The following is a 5,099-nucleotide window of genomic DNA, read 5'->3' on the forward strand; positions in this document are numbered from 1 at the left end:
AAAAACTTTGATGAGGTGAAAAAGTACAATTATTCTTAGATTAATGGTAAACATTAAATTATATAGATAGATTAATGTAAAGAAATAATTTGAATGTGAAAAATGATTTCAATTTCATCTAATGTTCAATGACTATTACTTTTTAACATAACAAAACATGGATGTTGTAAACACTCAATTTTAGTGGGGTAGCGACATGAACCAATCACTAATTAATATTAAATTATTATTAGCATATAAAATATATAATATATAAAAAGTAGGAAGAAAAATATGTGAGAAGGAGGTGACATGTGACATGAAGGAAAAAATGTAAGGAGAAAGTGACATGTGGCATGAGGGAAGGAGAAAGTGACATGTGGCATGAGAGAGTTTTTTTTATTATATTGTTAATAGAATAGACTTCCAATCTAAGTCAACATAGTGAGCAGTCAAACATAAATAGCCCTCGGTCGTACAAGTTGTCCACATATCAGAAGTTAAGCATATCCTATTAGGAATGCTAGCCAATGTCTGTCGAAGCTTCTCCTTCTCACGCTTGTAAACTTTTAATACATCCGTCTTTGCAGTATTTCTACTAATATGAGCATAAACTGGATTCAAGACTTCAAGTACTTCAACCAAGCTCTAATCTTTCTATACTCAACGAATTTGAATGGAAAATCATGCTCAATTATTACAGTAGCACACATGTCACGGGATACCAATTGGTCTATAGTGTGAGACTTTAATTTTCCTTGTCCATCTATCATCATTTGACCCACATCTTCAAACTTAGTTTTTGGACAATCATCTAAGTGACGAGTCATAGAATGTGTCCCATATTTATTCCCACCAGCTTTGTATTGTGCATTACAAGCATTGCACTCAACCCTCTTAACCCCATCAGACAACTCTTCTAAAATTGTGAAGAAATTCCAACATTTAGCTCTTGTTGCTCTTGACCCTTTTTTTACTTGTACTAGCATTAGAAGTAGGATGTACATCATTATCAATAGCATTCACATCATTAGGGTCACTTGTTTGAGTTGTTTCAGGCACAACAATATCTGCTACAATAAGTCAACAACAAGTCAATAATTGCTACCACATGAACAACTAAGTTGTAACAGTTAGAGTAACTAGATATATCAACGATAAGTTTAAAACCATACATTTTTAAAATTAAAAAATGTCGTAACAGTTTGAAGCTGGAATTTGGCTAAGTGACTTTGCTTATTTAGATCTCATGATTTTAGATGCTCATGAACAGAACAGTGACTAAAAAGTGAATTTTTCCTCCTTTGATTATCGTCAAAGCTCACCATAGGAGACAAAATCTTAGCATTTTAGCATAGTCATACGTTTTGTGTCCTTCACTTGCCAAAAAATCACACCAGTCTTTGCAACGCTTTGTAATGTTCAGAGAACATAAAACAAAAGTAAGTAAAACTGTCTCAATGCTATAGTAAAAATGAAACAAAGATTCAGAGAACATAAAATACAAGTGGTTTGATGTAATGTTCATACTATTTAATAGAAGAAAGCGACAAAGATTCAGAGAACACTTCAAGCATAAATTGAAGAAAAAACATTAATTTGGGGGGAATTAAATTAGGGTAAAATTGATTTGGGAAAAACTAAATTAGGGAAATTGAATTGGGGAAAATCAAACCTGAATCCACTTGTTGTGATGGTCGTGACCGTTGTCTTCTTTGGATGAGATCACAGTTGCCATTATTGTGGGTAGTTGGTGGTTTATCCTCATTATGGTCGTGGGATCTGGTTGTCATGGTGGAGATTCTGGAGAATGAGAGTTGAAGGAAGAAGAAGAAGTGAAGAAAGAATTGGTGAGTGAAGGAAGAATTGAAGATGAAAGAGTGAATAGATGATTTGATGTAGAAGACTAGAAGTAAAAGAAATTGCAATTTGCAAATGTGTAGAACACGGTCACTGACTCTGTGACTCACTGTGGCTGTGGCAAATGTAAAAAAAATTGCAAATTGCAAATGTAAATATGCAATAATTAAAGGAGTTTGGGCCATTGGGCCAAAATTAAAATTTTAAAGTGTAGAATGTAATGCCGACGGGCAGCCCACGGAGCCCGTTTAAAATGCTCGCTAATAAAGCGGGCAAACGGGCCGGACAATATGGGCTAACAGGCAAAAATACCATGCCCTACCCGCATTTTTTTGCGGGCAATACGGGCGGGCCCACATGCAATGCTCATATTGACATCCCTAATTAAAACCTCTAGAATATCTTGTATTACTTATCTTTTTTCAGTTATTGTTATTATAAGATCTGACCATATGTACGGTCCATATCATTTATCATTTCTGAACTTTTACTTTATAAGGACTCATGAATGATGAATGAGTATGAGAAATTTCAGTAACTATTCTCCTTGCAAATTGTAGTTCTTCTCTGCAATTTTAGCTAATTCTATACAAAAGTAGCATAATCATCCTAACATTTTGGCGCTTTCATTCTTTCTCAAATGCCTCCCAAAATCATTCACAAAGAACCAAATGACTCCATCACCAAACTACTCCTTGATCAATTAAAGGAAAATCAAGACCAACAAGATGCAAGACATGTTGCCATCACTATTATCCTACACACCATTACCGATAAACTTACTCAACTTAGAATCTTCCCTCCTATTCCCTCAAATCCACCATATGGCTCTCATTTCCAAACATCTTCCTCCCATTTAATCCACAACACTCCCAACCAACCCCATCCAAACATTCCTTTCACTTACCTTCCTACACCGGACCCTTCCAACACGTCACCACCACCCTACCCACAACCCACTTTCCCAAACCTACCCCATCAACCTCATCCCTCCCAACAATCTCGACGACCTAAACTATAGTTTATTCCCTTTGATGGTTCTAAACCTTCTAACTGAATTTTTCAGGCAGAACAGTTTTTTCAACTATATATGGTACCACCTGACGAACGCATTCCCATGATTTCCTTTTACATGCAAGGGGAAACACTTAATCGGTCTCAATGGATGTTTCAAACTCTCAACTATCTGATTGGCATTCCTCTACTAGGGACTTGGAGACCTGTTTTGGGCTATCCACCTACACCAATCACTAGGTTGAATTATTTAAACTCAAACAAATGGGGACGATGGCATATTATCAGCACAAATTGAAAAGCTATGTAACATAAATTGGGATTTGTCCCCAAAGGTAATTCTTAACTGTTTTCTTTTGAGACTTTACTGAAATTAGAAGGGAGTTGGCCATTTTATGCCCTAAATCCATATTCGAGGCCTTGGGTTTAGCTAAATTGGTGGCAGCAAAGTTCCTTGATGCTGGTCGTGTGTACCCCAGATCTAAAAAATTCTCACACACAACCAACCCACACAATTTTCCCAACCTAGCTACACCAGTTTCCCATCCATCTGCCACAACTGATCCCTCTTCCCTCCCCATTCTTCATCTATCCATTATACAAATGTAGAAATGACGTGCTCAGGGTCTTTGTTACAATTATGATGAAAAGTTTCACCTATGCCACCGCTATCAACTGAAAAAATTCTTATTGTTATTGGAGGATGATTCTTCCCAGATTTGGGAAACACCCCCATAGTCTATGGATGACCCTGAAATGAATCAGGCCTCATCACCCACTGATCCTTGTTTTGAGGATATACTTCTTTGCCATATTTCTAACGAGGCCTCGGGTGGTCAACTATCCCCGAAAATTTTGAAATTTGTATGTTCAATTCGGGGACACCAAGTTAACATTTTGGTAGACATTAGTAGCTCGCACTAATTTTCCGGTCATGGTTGGTAATGGAACGCACATCTACTATAGTGGCCTATGCAATGACACCCTATTACTTTGCAAAATCAGGAGTTTATCATTTTATTTTATTTACTTCCCATTAAAGGTGTTGACGTCATTTTGAGAATTGAATGACTTTGGACTCTTAGGCCAATTATTTCGGATTTCTCTATACTATCTATGGAGTTCCTTATTGGCAACTCTACTATCACCTTTACTGGGAAATGATCCTATAACCTCCAACCATCCACCCTTCATCAACTCACTAGACTTTTTCAAACAAACATCATAACCATTTATCATGTCATTTCCATCCTTCCACTAGACCCACCTGACTCTATCCACACTACCCACTCACAAATACAAACACTACTCCATACTTAGGACTTCGTTTTCTCTACACCCTCTATACTACCCCCTCCTAGATACCATGATCATTCCATTTCCCTTATTCCCAACTCTACACTAGTGTACATCAAACTATATCGGTATCCCCATTCACAAAAAGAGATTATGACCTCTATGTTTTATGAGATGTTACAAGCTGGGATTGTTATCCCAAGCACCAACCCCTTTTCCTCCCTAGTTTTATTAGTAAGAAAGAAATATGGGACCTAGAGATTTTGTATGGATTATTGTGCCCTTAACTCAATCACTATTCCATAGATTTTCCTATTCCCACTATGACGAGTAATTGGGTGAATAAGAGAATGCTACAATTTTTTCTAAGATTGATTTATGCTTTGGCTATCATCAAATCAGAGTGCGCCCTTCGGACACTCATAAGACAATCTTTCACACGTTTGATGGGCATTAAGAGATTCTGGTCATGTCGATTGGGCTCACAAATGCCACAACCACGTTTCAAGCGGCTATGAATGATTTGTTGCGGCCATACTTGCGGCAATTTGTCTTAGTTTTTTTTATGATATACTCGTCTATAGTTCAATCTTGGAATCTCATTTACACTATTTACATATTGTGTTAGATCTATTGGGTTCTAGTCATTTTTATGCCAAGTTGCTCAAGTGCATTTTTGGAGTTGCATTAGTGAGTTATTTGGGACACATTATAACAGTTGGTGGGGTCCAGTCAAACCCCGATAAAATTCAAGTTATGCTAGACTGGCCATAGCCACATTCACTCACGACACTCAGGGGATTTTTAGGTTTCACTAATGTTTACCATAATTTTGTTAAAAGTTAGTCACACTCGTCGCTCTTCTCACTATATTACACAAACAACATAATTTTACATAGGTCTAGAGACTTGGTTGGCCTTTACAAACTTAAAAACAACAATAATAAACA

This window comes from Lupinus angustifolius, chromosome LG14 (genome assembly GCF_001865875.1).
Source record: "Lupinus angustifolius cultivar Tanjil chromosome LG14, LupAngTanjil_v1.0, whole genome shotgun sequence".
Taxonomy (NCBI): Eukaryota; Viridiplantae; Streptophyta; class Magnoliopsida; order Fabales; family Fabaceae; genus Lupinus; species Lupinus angustifolius.